Here is an 18014-nt window from a genome sequence, read left to right on the forward strand (position 1 = left end):
CCTACCTGTACCTGATGACTGGATGTAGCCCCTGCACTTTGTAGTGAGACATTTCCGATGCTGCATTCTACCTTCCTGCACCTGCTAACTTGATATAGCCCCCTGCACTATGTAGTGAGATTTTCCGGTGTTGCCTTTTACCTACCTGTACCTGCTGACGTAATGTAGCCCCCTGCACTTTGTAATGAGGCAGTTCCAATGCTGCATTCTACCTATCTGTACCTGCTGAATTGATGTAGCCCCCGGCACTATCTAGTGAGACGTTTCCAGTGTTGCATTCCATCTACCTGTTGACTTGATATAGCCACCCGCAATATGTAGCAAGGTTTTCCAATGTTGCCTTTTTACCAGTACCTACTGACTTGATGTAGCACCCTGCACTATGTGGTGAGGCTTTTCTAATGTAGCATTCTACAAACCTGTAGCACCTGACTTAATGTATCCCCCTGCACTCCGTAGTGAGGCTTTTTCAATTCTGCATTCTACCTACCTGTACCTACTGACTTCATGTAGCCTCGTGCAATTTGTAGTGAGGCTTTTCAATATTGCACTTTACCTACCTGCACCGGCTGACTTGATTTAGTCCCCTACACCATAGGTACGACCTTCCCAAGTCTTTCACCCACTACAATGTTTTCTCATGTCCAGCCTTGTGCTGGTATTGTACCTGCTCACTTGCACTTAATTGTACCCTCCTCTTCCCTTTCCCATTTTCCCCTCCCCTCTTGCATTCCTCATTCCCTCACGACCTTCACCGCTCCCTCTCCCTCTCCCCTTCTGTTTCTGTTAATGCACTTGCTTGATCCAAATTGCTTTATGGCTTAGTAGGAACGTTTTGTGTCGTGTTTCCCTCCCCTGTCCCTCTCCTACCTTCACTTTCCCCTCCACCCCTTCTCCCATCCATTTTCTGTTAATACACTTGCATGATCCAAATTGCTTTATGGCTTTGTAGGAACTTTATTGTCTTGTTTTCCCTCCCCTCTCCCTCTCCTACCTTACTCTCCCTCCTCCACCTCTCCCCTGAATTCCTCAATGCACTTGCCCATTCTGAATGTCTCAAGCCCTACTAGGAATGTTTTTTTTCCCTGTGTTTTTTCCCCTTCCTTGTCTTGGTAGACTTTGAAACACCATTTGGCTGTATAAGCGCATTACAAGTACCCAATAAATAAACATTTGCCCACCCATGTAGGAAGCATCCTCCCTTTATTCCATATCTTTTGGAATTCGGCAGGGCATCCCTGTGCATTTTACACTCTCTTTTCGTGTGACATGCAGATGTCTACATCCGAAACCCACTTGCTATAGCGAGGATTTTCAGGCTTACCCCACATCATAACTATGTTGCATGTTATCAAGAGAACGGCAGTAGACAGAGTGCAGTGTTGAAGTCAAGGGAGGAGAGGGTTTGAAGCAGGGAGTGAAGGTCACAAGTATAAAAGGCTTCAGAGAGGTTAAGTGGTATGAGGATGGAGGAGAAATGTGAGTGGGGAGAAGTGGTTAGGGAGTTTGATACATTGGTGAGAGCAGTATTGCAGCAGTGTTTGCTCCAGATGCCCTATTGGAGTAGCTTAGAGAGGGAGTGTACTTCAAGGAATTCGACAATATGGTTGAAGATAACCCTTCAGAGGATTTATGAGGAAGACGAGGTACTGGTCTATAGAGTGCAGAGGTGTTAGGGTTGTGTGGGATTAATAATTATAGGGATGACAGTGGTTGTTTTGCGACATTTAGGAAATAATCCATTGGAGAGGAAGAGGTTGAAGGAGGAGATGTACTAAGAATGTATAGGTGCATTGGCAGGGACGTCATTTGGAGGTCGCCAGGGGTTGCAGCCATGACCCCTGTGTTCTCCCTTGATACCCCTGCAATCTCCCTTGCTACTCCTGTAAAATAGAAAAACATATATATATTTATTTTTGTGTACACAGACGCTCCTAGAGTAGCGTGTCCCCCGCAACCCATGTGGAGCAGCAGCCCTGCCACACCACGTCTGGGGGAGCCTCGGAGAAGTCTTCACCCATCAGGGTGAAGGCTGGGTCGTGGTTGGAGTTGACCGTGACATGTGGAACATATCACATGCCACGTTCAGCTCCAACCCCTTCTCCTCTGGCTTCCTTGCGACTCCTATTCAGGAACCGGAAACTCTGCCAGCTTCCTGGTTCCTATTTGTAAGCAGTACGGAGTACCCCAGGATGGCCTGGAGTGACAGAGCCAAGCTGGAAAAACAGGTAAGAAAGCTTTTAAAAAAAAAAATCCGATGTGTATTTTGCATGTGTGAAGCGTGTGTCAGATGTGTGTATGTGCTATGGGTCAGTGAGTGGTGGGTGAATGAGATGAAATGGGATAGTTTGTGTGTTTGAATGTTCTGGATGGGTGGGTGTGTGCCTGTGTAGATAATGCAGTAAAAGTGGATTTTGTATGAGTGAGTGAATGAGTATGAATGTGATACTGTGTGTTTCAATGTTCTGGGTGGGTACGTGTCTGTGGTGTGGAGAATGCGGTTGAGTGGATGTGAGAGAAGGTGTAGGGGTAAGCGAGTGGTGGGTGAATGAGTAGGAATGTGATAGTGTGTGTTTCAGTCTTTCAATGTTCTGGGTGGGTGGGTGCGTTTCTGTGGAGAATGCAGTGCAAGTGGACATGAGAGGTTTATGGGTGAGTGACTGATGGGTGAATGGGTATGAATGTGATTGTGTGTGTGGTGAATGCAGTGTGAATGAATGTAAGAGGAGATGTATGGGTCGGTGAAAGGGGATGCATGTGTATGTGTGTGTAAGGCCCTGAGAGACTGACTTATTGACTTTGCACGTTTTACTGGTATTTTTGGGCAAAGCCAATGTTATGCACGCATTACTTGGCTAGACTGACATTTTGGTACAGCCGGTCTAGCCCTTGCTTACTGTGGCATGACATTTATTATTATTATTTTTATTATTTGCATTTTTTTAAGTGCTCACACAGCCCAGGGGCATAGAGGCGCTGTTACAGGAATATGTCTCTTAGTTGTGTATTTATAACGTGCTTAATACCTGGAGATTTTTAAGCGTGGGGCCGGGGATCGAACCTGTGTTGCTTCGTGTCATCTTGTTTCCAAGGTGAGCACATTGCAGCTGAGCTATCCTCCCGGGACAATTAAAAATCATTCTTGCTAAAGCAAGCATGAGAAGTAGTATTACCTTGCTAGAGAGACGTTTTTGTGTAGCAGCCTGTACATTTCTTACTGTAGATTTAGTTTTTTATTAGCTGAGCCTTTATGATGAAGCAAGGATGATAGCTGTTCTTATGGGCCTAGACTGGCTCACGTTTGAACCAGTTTGGACATGTTTTCTTATTGTTGGCATGTCACTTTTAAAGGCCAACCCAAGGGATTTTCTTATGTAGGAGGACTGACATATATTGGCAGAGCCAGCTTTGTGCCTAGTGCAAGTAATGATACTATAAAAACATCTCAAAGCGAACATGAGTATATTCTTAAATGGGAATACTAGCATATGTTGGTGGAGCCAGCATGAACATGTCTGGGCAGGGCCAGCATAACTTTTTTTTTATACTGGCATATGTTGAAGGGACCGGCATGACAATCCATTGGGAAATGCGCTTGTGTATGTTTGGTGATTTGCATCTATTGTACTTTTTTCCATGAATTACCCTACACCCTACAAAACTGATTGCAACCAGTCTGGCCTTCTACCCACATTTTGCCAGAAAGTGGGCTGCGGAATGCACCATTTCAACCCATTATGCAAAATGTTCTCGTGGGAAGAATCCCCCTGACACCCCACCCCCAAAAGTGTTTTTGTTAGTTCGTGCCCCCTCGCTATGCTCGGATGCAATTGCATATTTGTGGCAAATATTTACACCCTCCAATAAAACAACTCACCAGCAACCAATGGTGGCTGGTATGTTTTGGGACCAGGCACTGGCCCGCGCTTGTCTGCGCTAGGTGAAACCTTTAAGCTTTGATTAAAAAACATATTTACTTCTTTTACTTGGAGTAGTGCATCCCCATGCAGTGTCCTAATCATGCTGGGCACTGTGCACACCTGCTGGTCCAGCTCAGGGTGTGGAGTGCCCTGTGCTTTATGAAGAAGATTAGGGGGAGGGGGATCTTCAGCATTGCTCGCAGGATGACCCAAAATGTTGTGCTATGCCACTGATTGGGCTCTACTCACCTTGAAAGCATTCAAGTGTGATGTGAATAATTGAGAGGGGCCACAAATTCGACTATGACCCACCTCTGGTTCAACACTGTTTAAGAAAGTGAGAGAGCCATGGAGTGACCCACACCTCCCCACTCAAACTCCTGCTTGGAAAGGGCTTTGTGGAAGCTTCATTCACGGGCCAGTCGTGGGGGGCGTCATTGAATAACGCTCCTCACACATAGAGCTCTGAAAATCGTAGGTACATTGAGCTCCATTCTTGAGGTAAGTGCAGCCTCACCTCCACACCTCACGCTATTAGAAAAGATTGAACAAGAGTCATGAATCAAAGTCTAGGACATTAAGCTGTTATGTTCGGCTATGTGTTGTGAGGGGCAACATGTAGTTGCTTGTCACACAACTTAAAGATAAATGCACATGGAGACAGATGACCTCAGCTTTCAATCACACAATAGGTTTCTTCTATTATAGTGGTGGGTGGCTCATTGATACTAAATCCGGGTCAGTGACTTAATTTTCAGACCTTGCTCTTGCAGCATTTTGCTCCTGGGTAAACAGCCAGCACACGCCACGCCAGGGTCTGTGCTTTTTTGGCATCAATGCCACAGATAACGAGTACTTCTGTGTTCATTGATCTATAGATGTTTCATACACTAGATGTAGCCTGCATTAGAGATTTCAGTTACTCTGTTAAAACTACTGCATTATGTATGTTTTACATATAGGCTCCACATCGATCCTGGAAAATAACATTCCAGAAATGTGTTATTGTGGACAAAACTCGCCTCCCTCTGTGCCTCTGTTCTTATATCTGGCTGAAATGTGAGCACCTGGAAATACGGGTGGTAAATGCATCTGAAGGTCGTGTGCCGTCAGTTCACATGCTGTCACTTGGGGGTGGGGCCAAATGACATGCCTTCCTGGGATGTCAGCGGAGGCCAAACGTTGTGTGATGTCACTTCTGCTACCCCTGGCATTTTGGTGAAATGACGTCCATGACTAATGGGAGAAGACAATGGGTTGGAGGAGTGGTGGATGGTAGGAGGTCAGTGGGTGATATGGGAGAGAAATGGGTGAGTGTAAAGAGAGTACCAGTGACCACAGGCCACAGAGAAGAATAAAGAGCAAGAATAATAATAGGATTTCAGTGCTTCTCGAGGATAAGGTGGAGGAAAAGGTTATGAAGTGAGGGCTTAAAGGCCATACAGTTGGATTTCAACATTATTGTGGTTATGGATGAGGGAAGGGAAAGCGCAAGAGGAGGGAATTGAGATGGTGGGGTGAATGAGTAAGTGGCTCTAGGCAGAGGAGTCAATGGAGAGAGTTGAGATGGGAGGATAGGAAGATGACAATGGGGAGTTCCCATGGCTGTAGGTGGAGAGGTAGTGTAGGATGTCCAGGGAGCAGTCTGAGAGATGGAGGCAAATGCAGGTGACAGCCGTTGATGATGTTAGTGAGGTTGAGGTCACCCATGAAGACCACGTGGATGTCGACTGGGATATATTTGAGGACTGGGTCAAGTTCAGAGAGAAAAAAAGAATTTGTGGATGCCGAGTGGGTAGAAGAGGAAGAAAATGGTAGTGAGGCGTTCAAAGAAATATGTGGATAAATATGACTGAAAGAGGGGCTGATTAAGTTTCCTTGCTGATCATTATTTGTTTGTTTGTTCATTTTATTTGTATAGTGCTCCAGACCCGTGGGTAGATGTGCGCAAAGAGAGTTCAGTTACAGGAATGAGGTATGCATTATACATGGTGCAACAATTACAAATTACAGCAATTTACATTATTTACAAAACTTCAGCAGGTTCATAGTAGATTCAGAGGTGATCGCTACTCTTTGTTCAGTAGCCAGCGAATAACCTGTTTCCTAAAGATTGGGAAGGACTCAATGGTTTTGATATTGAGGGGTAGGGAGTTCCAGAGAAGTGAGGCAAGCACTGTAAAACTGGAGCCGCATGCTTTATTTAATGTGAATCTAGGCACTACCAAGCATAAGGAGTTGGATGACCTGGTGATTCTGGGAGTGGATTTCATAGTGAATTTGTTGGTGAGATATGGTGGAGCTAGGTTGTTTAAGGCTTTGTAGGTGAGGCAGATGGTTTTGAGGTTTTGAGGTCCATTTTCTGGTGTATTGAGGTCAACATCAGCACCTTTTTTGGTAAGTCGAGGAGAGTGGAAGAAAGTGTTGAAGTCCTGAAGTGGTCATTACTTAATGAGTTCTTTTTGCAGAGGGAGCATATGTTCAGAAGTCCAGAGGAAGGTCAGTTAGGGTGCTACATGGCTGGGAGTAGTAGTGGAAGTAGTAGAATAAAACAAGACACAGTAGATGAGGATTGATTGGCTGTGTGTAGTGGAAAGGGGAATCCAGGGTGCTGTTTAAAGAGGTGAATGGAGGATGGGGATGCATAGTTTAAGTAGGGCAAGGAAGAATTTGCAGGGCAAAGCCTATGGGAGGCAGAGGCTTTGTGGGAGAGGGGGAATGAGAACAGTTGGGAGAAGGAGTAGGATGGGCATAAGCTTGAAGATGTGGAGGAGTTGGAGCATATCCTGAGAGGGTGAAACATTTTAGCCAGGGAACATGCAGGGATTGGCTATATAACTATATGTAAAATGTAGCAACCAAAAACATACAGAACAAATGAAATATGCTGGTGGTGAGCAAAAAAGTATAGATCATATGCAATGGGCCGATAGCAACTAAAGAACAGCAGATCAAATGCAATAGGCCGGCAGTGACCACATTTTTCAGATCAAATGCCATAGGCTAGTATTGACCAAAAATTACAGAACAATTTAGCAGCCTAATGACTGTGTAACCATGTATAATCGGATAGCCCTCAATTACTCCTTGATAGGTTTTGTCATTACCACCAGATATTTAAAAACTCATTAAGAGTTAAAACTAAGTGTCCACCAAGTTGGATGTTGGACTTTCTCCGATGTGTCTCCTACCTGCTAACAAAGGTGGTCATCCCATATTTTGAAGGCACCTTAAGGCATTGGTGGTTTCCCAGAAAACACCTCCCACAATAGCTTAATGGGAAGTCTATAGAGCCTCACGCTTCTCTTACAAAGTATTTTAGAATCGGTAGTGTCTCCTGTGACCTCTGCAGTGTGTCCTTAGACACAGTGCCAAGATGTCAATTTTGTGGCCTTCCTGAGCTGGGTAAAGCTGCCCATAAAATAAGAGGCACCCTCTGATTATGAGTTTTTTAGTACCTCAATGCAAATGTAGAGGGGTAAACATATATTACATTTCCGGGCCATTCCTTCAGATAAAAACACCACTATACAACCTTTTGTGGCACTGTGCCACTGGTGTCTGACCACTTGTCCCACAACCATATTAGTATGGCACAACATGTTGGTCTCCTTTAAGATAATTCCATGTGCTTAGCACCTGCTGAAGAAATGCTTTGGTAACCCGCACGTTGGATATTTGGATTCCATTGGGCCAATTCAGCCGCTCATTCTTACAAGAAGAAATGATTGTGATCCACTACCTTTGGTAAAGCTAAGACACATTATTACGCCACTTAGAATAAGGAGTAGGGCGCAGGATGTGCAGAAGGGAGACTACACAAACACTAAAAGGGTTTCCAATGTTGCACTGTTATTGCACATATTTTACAGCTCACTTTCTTTTATACCAGGATGCACATCGCATAACATGTATTACTACATCTCTACAGCTTGAATATCTTGAATATCTTGAAATGTATATTGTAATGCACACTTTTATATCCCACAAGAAATATTGGGATATTTAAACTGGGATATATAAATTTGTATTCACATATTGACTACAAGACTGCACCCTTGTTAAAAACAAAGCCAATTAAACTCAAACCGTTGAAATTCACCATCGGTTAATATTAACAAAAAACACAGACGTTGTCATTTCACACTTTTACACAACCCACACTTAAGTCAAAACTGGAGGCTTTGTCAGAGTTCCTTTCCCAATACATAGCAGTGAGTAATTTCACCTGTCTTTTTGTAAAACAGAATCATTTCAGCGGTGACAAATAATTCAGTCGGTTTTCGAAAGAGATGTTGGAAAAAAAGTCAAGCAGTCAGACTGGATGCAGAACAGCGGCAGCTTTCTTCAGCGGCAGAACCCTGTGTTTAAAAGGAGCATGTGCTTAATGTGACTGTGCTCTAAAGAAAGCACACACACTGCATGGAGTCATCTCATCTGTATTTGCAGCCTTGAAGAAGGAATAAAAGAAAGACGGAAATATTACTTTTCAGAGCTGCCAGAATACCCAGGAAAGTAAACTTTAAAAATAACATTGGGTTGCCCCACCTCTACAGCTAATAGCTTGCAACAAAACAATGTATTCTGCCATGGGTGTGAGAGTAGGGAAGCTAAAACCCTCCATCACAGCTTTCTTCAGAAGCTTACACTTGCATAATCTGAACCACAGCACCAAATAACCAACATCAGGCGCTACCCATGACCTGTTGCAATATGGCCAACAAGGACCTGAGCGGAATTAGTGTGCAGAGCATGGGGACATGGCCAAAACACTATTGTATATGAATGCCTCCACAAAAGGTTTTCTTCCTTTTCCCAACAATCCCTATCATTAACTTGGACTGTATAGGTAGTATTTAGCACCCCTATATTAACCAAACCACAACGATTTCGCACTTTTAGGGAGTGGATGAAGTTTGTTATACACGGGAAATGGCTGTTACACACCATAAAATGTCTACACAAAAGGCTAATCGTATAGGGAATTGCTTATTTGAAAAAGGAACACAATTAGCAAATGCTACTGTAGTCTGGGCCGATGCATAAAGACAACGCATTTCTATGCCAATGGACAGAGAATGTGATTTTAATCATGTAAGTGTGTCTGCACTGCGAGAGGTATGCCTGCAACTGTATGTACATATTCAAAAGCATGACAAATAATATGAGGAGCAGCACAGAGTTATACTGTTCAGATCTGATGCAAAGTGAGGCTAACAAAAGCCATGCAATGGAGAAGCTGTCATTCATCTGATTCCAACATGACAAATGTAATGTATGCATATATATATATATATAAAGTTGCACTAGCAAAACCTATGCAACTCGCTGGAAAAACGTTGTTACAGGGACGTTATGGTTACAGGTAAAACCAAGAAAAAACACCAAAATTTGACGTTTATGGTAAACTAAGCAACCATAACTCGTGCCACCTGTGTGTACTGCAAGGACTAACACCCATGACATCAAAGATGCCATCACAAATCTCATTCATGACATCCAAACGCATAGATGCCAATATTCTGTGCCCAAAAATGTGTAGGCATGTTAACATTTCAAAAATCGTACCTACCATACTGATGACATAACGGGAAATGATGGCACAGTCATTTCATGAAATGAAATGACAGAACATAACATCACATGAAATTATTTCACATTAACTTTGACCTTATGACATCACAGCAAATGACCTCAGTTGGCATATGGCCTTCAAGAGATCACAGGAGCTGAGTGCCTAATGAGTACTAAATGAGTGGCATGTACATACTTTCACCAGTTTCTTCCTCAGCACAACACAATTTCCTCTGAAACATATCAATAACAACAATGTGATACACCATTCACTTTGGAGTTTCAGAACTGGATGAAACCCAGTGAACAATGTATGAGATCACGACACATGTATTACTTCTGAACAAATTAACCATTTAAATAGGTCTTGGTAAAACAACCGACATGTCAGTGAGTGAAGATGAGCAAGTAAAGAAAGTAATAATAGTGTACTCAGTAGGTGAATGCAGTAACATTTTAAATAGCAAAGAGTACCTTGACATCAAACAGATTTTGTTTTGTAGAGGCCTAACAAAGCCTACACTTTTCTTAACAAAGAACAAGTGTACTTGGTGGTATGAACCATAATTTTACATTAAAATAAGTAAGCATCAGAAACATAGGGCCAAAATATGAGCAAACATACAGTACAAGGGTGGTGCAAAGGGCAACTCAAGTCAACCATGAGTAGCGCCATGTGACTCCCTAATGTCCAAGGTAGTGGCATAATGGGTACCACATGGTATGGACGCATATCAGCTCACTTGTGCTGTTCAACCACGTCTAAAACGTCCTGCAGAACCATTTTTCAACGTCACCACGATCAGAGACCCGCATACTTAGAAGTGCATGTCTGCGTTATGGTGCTGTGCTATTGAGCAAGCCTAGCCTCTTCAGGGACTGGCCTATGGCCTACAGGCTTTTCGCCATCCATCCAACAGTGTAGCACCTGGCCACACCCAACTCAACATAAAAAATGTATGCAGGTGAAGAAGTGGCCAGGTACATGCAGGTCAGCCCTAACCACTTCTATGCAGCCACTACTTCAACTCTTCTCCCACAGGACACATTGGAGGAGTTGTCACTCCATCAGGTCCAGGCATATACTACACAGGGTAAGAATTTCAACCAATCCCCCCAACCATACAAGCAACATTGTATGCAGTAATCGCTAACCACTCATTGAAGGCAACATTGTGAAACCAACTGCACCCCACAGCACTTTTTTGCCAGTGCAACGTGGGCACACATTTGTGGAAGGGGCTACAGGCTTAGCACACACAACACACCGTACTGAAGTGTACATTGCTAGTTTCATGTGTTCTCCATTGTTCTCCGCTTCTTCCATTTTCCTCTACCATCAATGACCGCTGCACCTCACCACACAATGCACACCCTAGTGTAACCTATTTTTTACTTCTCATGTCATGTGTAATGCAGGCTTCATCTGCAAATGCGCCCGCCAACTTTCACCCATGCCACATTTGTACATACATCGCTCAATTACATTGTGGTGCCTATGCATACCAGTATGTGAGTGGCTGTGTACATTGTGCATATTTCAACTTTCTGATGCTGATGACTTCCTTTCTTGGTGCAATGTGGTAAAACACTTCCTCAAGCAAGGGTCTTATAAGGGCCTACCCATAGCAAACGCAGATGTTGACATGTAGCTCCCTTTTGTGCAACGGGGGCAATGATGTACACCATATGGTAATGTGCGCATAGCAGCTCACTTCTGCTGTTCCACCAAGTGCGCACTGTCCTCTGCAACCATTGTGTGATACTCACTAACTGCAAATGCATGCACAGTAACAACTGCATTGCTGCATTATATTGTGGAGGCTGTGATCAAGTCCTAGGCTGTTGCGTGCATGGCCAACACAACAGAGCCATGCAGGCGACCAGGTACGCTTGTGCCAGAAATCACAAAGGCAACATACGCACCAGCACTTCCACCCAACCGCCACACCATAAAGCAGGGACACAAGGACACGTCTTCCACTTACAGTGATGCAGAAACACACCACTGTGGTTGGGACCGCTACCCACTTCCAATCAGAAAGCATTATAAGCATGCCAACCAAACAAGACAATCTTTGCAACATGCAGACTGCTCCGATCACTATAGCACATGTATAGAACCAATGTTGCACACTGCACAGCAACACTTACTAATCTGCGCAATGGACACTACGCAAGCACATACAAGAAACATTTGCACCGTTACCTCTTCCATATGTAGACTATTCCATTAATACACCCAGTGCACACACTGCACAGCTGGTCACTGCACCATCTCAACCCATACACCAACAACTGTTGGTTCTTGCACCAATCACCAGACACATGCAACCAACATTGTGTGCACTGCAGATGAATCGCACACAATAAGCAACAATGTGGCAGCTACTTTCAGCCAGTGCACATGCCTTTTCAACCAGTGGACATCATTTTCTGTGCTAGGGCTGCAGCCACTCGGATTTACCTCACACAACAAACCATAGTGCACGCTATGTTGACATCCTCATGTGTCGTTCAATGAACTCCCCTTCTGCAAATGTGCCTTCCACCACTCATGATAGAAAGACATTGTCAGTGTAGCTCTCATGCCATAACTAAGGCTGCCTACAATGAGCACACAAGATAGTTGCCTTTTGAGGTGTCTGCGCATTGGCGGAGCATGCACGGATAGCGCTATCACACCACCGTCTTCTTGTACAATGATATATATCACGTGAAGCTCTTCTCACTCCCGCACTCTTTCCATCTTTCTTCCCACCGCCAGATGCCGTACACTATGTTTTTCAGATCCTTTTGCTGCAGCATTGACCTCTGATAGAACATGCCGCCGGCAGGGAACACTTTTCACACATCCAGTCACCGCACACTGCAATGCAATGAAAGTTTTAACCATGCTGCGAACAGTGAAATACAACGGCGAAGCGGAGCCAGATATGACTAATTTTAGTACACACACTGCTACGTACAAAAGGCCCAGTCATGCACACAGTAACATAGATCCTTGCCACACACACCGCAGCACTGTCCTCCGATACAACATGGTAGCATTTCCCAAAACTTTTCACGCACAGCATGCTTCCCTCCAGCCAACCACCAGCTGTGTCGACTGTTTGCTGACATCACAGCATCCCACAGGCCAATCAGACTTCGGTCTGTGGAGCGAAGAGGGAAATGGGTCCGCAGAGCGGACCCAGATATCACAAATTATTTGGGACGTACATTTCAGTGTTTTGCAAAAAAAGTACTGGTCCAATTTCCACCAAAGACACAAAAGCATGCTTTCTGACCCAAGCCCCCGCTCCTGCTACAAATTTGGTGAACATCCGCCCAGCCGTTTGGGCTGTAGCCGTGCGCAATGTTTTTGTACATTCAGTCTATGTGGTGCCCCCCTATAACTTTGCTCCCCACACAAAACCTCACCCAACTTGGCAAAAAAATTAAAAGCCGGCCATATACTTTTTTTGCAAAGTTTGGTGAGGATTCGTCCAGGGAGAGCGAAGTTATAAGCCGCCAAAATGTGCTCTTCCTATGAGTTGAACAACGTAACCATAACTACACAGCCGCTACCGCGGGCCGTGTAATATGTGACAACAATGAGAATGCTTGCTCATGTCCAGAACCGCACTTATTAATAATGTGAATATACAACATAGGTGCAGGTTCAGTAGCCATTCAATCAGGGGCCAACATAATAATTCAAATGGGACATAATTCACCTTTCAAAGCCATTTCCGAAAGTTGATACCAACCGATCACTCCACCATGCTTTTCGTACTAAGAGTTATTTTTCAGCTGTAGAGGAGCATCTGCATGCCTCTGCAGGAAATCCTGCCCCCCTATCTCCTGCATATTGGAAACCTGAGATTGTGCCATGCTTGACACCAGCAGTTGTGACCGTACCACAGTGAATATTCAAAAGAAGGTACCCATTGAAAAAGCCCTACCAAATGTATTCGCAAAGAGATGACACTCTGAGGGAGGAACTCTCTGAAGAAATATGAAAATGAGAGAAAGACGAGTGGGTGACATCACGAAAGATGAATGTGACGCACTAAAAGACTGGCTGAAGAGAATGCATGGACCATATAGATACTGACAACGAAGTAAAGAATTGAGTAAACTTGCATATGTGAAGAGAAGATGGTGTGATGCACTGCAGAAAATATAAGCCATTCATTGATTGTACAGAAGCAGCAACGCAAGTAGATTAAGTGACCTTAGAAGCTGGCTATACGTAGTGAATAGACTGCAGGTGGAGCCGCCATTGTATAGAAACTGAACATAAGTGTCATGAATTTAGTAAGCTTGGACCCACTGAGAAGGAAAGCCGAGAACTGTGTCGCAGCAAGAATTAGCTGAGATCATGGATTCGAATGGTGAGGCTGTATGGCCAGGTATCAAAGTCAAAGCAGCCAAGGGCAGTTATCTATTCTTGAAGGCAGTGAACATGAGAAGTTGAATCATCCTTTGTTAAGGTGCAAAGAAAGTACACCAGGCGTACCAGGTTTTATTCATTTAAGACATTTAAATGCTGCAAATTGGTCCAAATCGTGGTCGTCTGTCAAGTGGGCCAAGGATGAAAATAGAGTTGGGCATGGAGTTCTAGAACAAGTTATAGTGCGTTCTTGCACTCCCTTATATTCTCACAGACAAGAATACACTGCAAGGCCAAGTTCAAAGACAATTTTCATGACAGAAGGCATGGGTGATGAGAGACGTTGGGCTATTTGGGTGGGGAGATAAAGTCAAGTCCACCTCCTGGCACCTGGGAATGAGCATACATGCTGCTAAGTGAACCGAATGTTCCAGACATGGCACAAGTGTGCCAACCAATTGTAGAAGGCCATATAACAAAGGGCCTTATAGTTTGAGAGCCAATGATATACCGTGCACTTACTAGTGTTGAAGATGACTTGCATTAGAGGTGGGCATTAGTTGTCCACCGGACAGTAGACATCCAATTATAAACCCACCGCTTATAGAACATATACTTAGATGCTCCCCTTAAGCCTGTCACAACGCGTCGTAGGTTTATTTTATTTGCCACATAGTATGACATCACGTATGATGAATTTTCAGTATATAAATGTGTTTTTCTGTGAAATGAGCTGAGAAGCTTGAGCGAACGTCCGTTGATGTCCGTTGTAACTCCATGTTTTAGACAATTGATATTAAAACAGTAAACTTTGCCATCTTCCTGAGTTGGTTTGATTATATGGTGTCAGAGTTATTCTGCATCCCATCCATTGCATGCGCTATACCCTACTCTAAGCTCACGTGGCACACTGCGGATGGTTAAAAGATCCAAACTAGTTCTGGGCATCCTCTGCTATTGGCTGGAAGGACTCGGGGATTCCTGTGGAGAGTGGCCAAACAGAAATAAACTTGCAAGAAGAACCCACACAGTGGGCAGGTCCCCCTTTGATGAAATCCCTGCCTGGTTTCCACAGGCGCTCTGCGGACACAAGGTGAAGTGGTTGATGGAAGGAGAAGTCGATACCAAAGGCCTCAAGTCGATTAACGAGCAAATGGTGAGTAGACTAAAGGGAATGGCAAATTAAGGGGGTGGAGTTGTGATCATTTTTGAGCAACTTGAAATATTGTGTAAAGAAGAATAGTGCCTAGAGTCCTAACTCAAGTGTGTTCCAAAGCAGACATCTCAAATCTCAATGGGGGTAGAGCAAAATATATAACGCCTGAACAGTTTCATGTAAGGTGATGTCTCAAAGCCTGTATAGATTATTAAGAAAAGGCAAGAAAAGAAATGGTGATCGCAGTGTTTATTAATGTGTAAAGTCGACTATGTTTTTTGTTGATTAGAAATATTGAAGAGTGATAAAAGTTGTGAAGCAATTGAGAAAAAGATGAGGAAGCTATAGTGACTACCTTAGTGAAGTGGTTGGTACCAATCCAAAGGTAGAGATAACTCATTGAGAAATTAGAGGCTTGAGCTGCGATTGATGGTGTGTCCTCATATTTGTCATTTTAAAAGAGTTGAAAAAGTGGTGATTTACGCAAAACTATATAGGTCTTTTATAGGTCTGGTAAGTATTGACAGTCAGTTGAGACTTGTCATTATAGGAGATATTCCTCTGTTGCACTTATGTAAGACACTACCAAAACACATGCCCAAGATCAAACAGTATAGTGCGGTGTGGGTGAAAGGCACAGCCGATAAAATGTTCATGCTGTGGCCACCAGGGGGATCACTGTCAAAAGCAGTATTGCAACATATGACCACATACTTGCACACTGCGAACACGGGGAAGAAATTAGAAAAAAGAAAAAAGGTTAGCAATTCTAGAGCTTTGGAAATGTACCAGGGAGAGCGAGAGAGGATCCGCCACCTGAGGAGTGGATGCTTAGTCAGCGTAAGGAGGAAGTTGTTGAGCCCTCAGCTCCCCTTGCCTCGCCTGAAGAAAAAGGCGCTAGTACGGAAGAAATAGACTTGTACACTTTAAAGAAGTTCAAAGCGGCAACGGGGTATAGTAATCCGATATACGAACTGCCCGCTTATAGCAGTGATGATAGTCCACAGGACCATGCGAGAAAAGAACAGATCTGTAAGATCCTACAAGACAAGAAAGACAAGAGTGAGCGATCGAACATATCAACAGAAATAGAAAGAGAGGTTAAAAGATGGAAAGCAGAGAAGGATAAAGCTGGCGAGGTAGCGCTCGTGCAGAACGAATGGATGGGAGGACAGATATTACTCAAAATCAATGGGAAAAGTATCGAAGAAGTTAGGCAAAGAGAAGATAAGGATGAGCAAGAAAGAAGGGACAGATTGAAGGAAGACAAGCAGAAAAGGAAGAACACAGAATGGCGAGAACAGATGTATCAGGAAGAGCAAGAGAAAAAAGAAGAACGGGCGGAAGAGCAAAGAAAGTATGATAATAGACAGGGAGCGATAGAAGATAGGGATAGAAGAGAAAGGAACAGAGAAGAGGAGAAATCACACAAATTAAGGGAGAAAAGAATACAGAGACGAAGGGAAGAAGAACAAAGAATGGAATGAGTGAGGAGGGAAGAACAAAGGCAAGAGGAATACAGAATCCGATGGGAGGCGAGAAAATAAAGAGAACTGGATGAAGAAATAGGACAAGGAGAAGACAGTGGGGTCTCAATGTCAGTGTTGTTTGTAAAGAACCAGTAAGAGTGTAATGAGAAGGAAGAATCCCAGCCATATGTGAGCAGATTAAGGTCACTACCGGCAAGGAGACGAACAGGGATGATTGTCCCCAGCATGGATAGACTAATGATGGGAGTCAACTGCGGGTTGGGGTTTATGCAGTTTCCCTTATTGGAAAATGGGGGCGCAAGACAACAATACATTCCATGGCCGCAGATGGATAAGGATAATTTAAGGTGTAAGCTCCTGAGTTCAACCTCGAGCACTGAGAAATGGATCTATGAGGTAGAACAAATGGCAGAAGGAAACACACTGGCCGTAGGGGACATAAAAGGTCTTCTGACAGCTCTCCTTGGAGAAAATGCTGATGACATATGGAGGAGAGCGGGGTATTCGAGTGTAACAGCACAAAACACAGCGCATGATGGAGCGCTGTTTAACAATTGTAGAGCAGATGTGTGGAGGTCTCTCAGGGTGCAGTATCCTCACACATCCGATGTGGGTGCAATTATTACATGTAATATGGAGGAAGATAAAGACCCTATTGGTTACATTTAGGATATTCAAGCGAAATGGCAAATTGAAACTCACGAGACGTGGGAAAAAACTGGAATAATTTGACCACATTTTATGTCAGGGGTTGCCTAAGCCAGTACAGAGACAGGTGAGGTACGAATTGGGGATGGAAGCAAAACCGTGGCCTGAGATACAGTTGACGATAGTGCATCACTGTCGGTTGTTACAAGAGAAAAATAGGGAGAAAGATGAGACTAGGAAATTTGAGGAAGTCAAGTTAGTTCATAATTTTCCATACAAGGGGCAGTTTGTCAAGCGGAGAAGGATTGGGCATGCAGGGAGCAATGTGTATATCGCAGGCCAGTAATCAATGCCCGATGGACCAAGGTGGAAATGGGTTTGTGCGACGAGGCAGAAGTATGGGCTATAGAGGAAGAGGAGGATTTCAAAATAATCAAGGTGGGTTCCAGAATACACAGAATGAGAATCAGAGTGCACAGGGAGGATTTAACCAAGGGGGACTTGTCAGACGGTCATCCCCGGTATGTTGGACTTGCGGGATGACAGGGCACATTGCGTGCATATGTGGCAGCCACGGGAATCTACAGAACGTCAAGTTTCCAAAGGGGGGACAGCTTATCCTCCACCATATAGTACACAAACTAGGGAAGGATTTGCTCAAGAACACACAATGGATTGTAGAGGAGGAGCCAAGTACCTCTCCCGGAAGTTCTGCCCCTATTCTGCCTATATGTTTCAAACCAGAAATTGCAACATGCGCAAAGCCAATAATGGTGCCTATATCGCGAAAGGTCATTGAAACAAGGTATCCATTGAGAAAATCCTATATGTATCTACAGAGAAATGAT

General features: G+C 44.0%; 1 long non-coding RNA gene across 2 annotated transcripts in view; it reads right to left on the minus strand.

Moving 5' to 3' along the window:
- LOC138521785 (uncharacterized) overlaps positions 1-18014 on the minus strand; it is a 187752-nt gene that overhangs the window by 76232 nt on the left and 93506 nt on the right. For both annotated transcript variants that reach the window (XR_011283118.1, XR_011283117.1), the window contains exon 2: positions 8149-8370. This is a non-coding gene — a long non-coding RNA (uncharacterized lncRNA). The remainder of the gene's footprint in view (positions 1-8148; positions 8371-18014) is intronic.

Source organism: Ambystoma mexicanum, chromosome 1q (genome assembly GCF_040938575.1).
Source record: "Ambystoma mexicanum isolate Mex_15411 chromosome 1q, UKY_AmexF1_1, whole genome shotgun sequence".
Taxonomy (NCBI): Eukaryota; Metazoa; Chordata; class Amphibia; order Caudata; family Ambystomatidae; genus Ambystoma; species Ambystoma mexicanum.